We start from the raw sequence: 387 nt of genomic DNA, 5'->3' as shown, positions 1-387 counted from the left end.
TCTTTCCCTTGCCTCAGTTTCTGTACCCAGCGCAAAATACCAACCCAAGTGTTCAGGGACAGAAATACATCTTCTGGGAGGTAGGCAAATGGTAGGAGTGCAGCACAGTGCTGCTGGGCTACCCACCCAGCACCAGATGTGAACCCTCTATCTGCCACTGCTAATTGTGGATCTGGTCATCAGCAAGTGAATGCAAATCTGTGTGTGTCCCACTCATCAGTGTCACCTCCTTGCCAGGGACGCCTTTAGGAGCTGTGCAAGGAAAAGGCCCTGAAATTTAGCAAAAGAGCTGAAGAAGCATCAGAAGGCAAAACAAAGAGATAAAACTCATCAGTATCCTTCCAGACTGCACCTTTATCCCTGGTTGCCCTCCTGGCATCTCCAGCT

This window comes from Eurypyga helias, unplaced genomic scaffold (genome assembly GCF_000690775.1).
Source record: "Eurypyga helias isolate BGI_N326 unplaced genomic scaffold, ASM69077v1 scaffold6567, whole genome shotgun sequence".
NCBI lineage: Eukaryota > Metazoa > Chordata > Aves > Eurypygiformes > Eurypygidae > Eurypyga > Eurypyga helias.
This window is presented reverse-complemented; position numbering follows the sequence as displayed.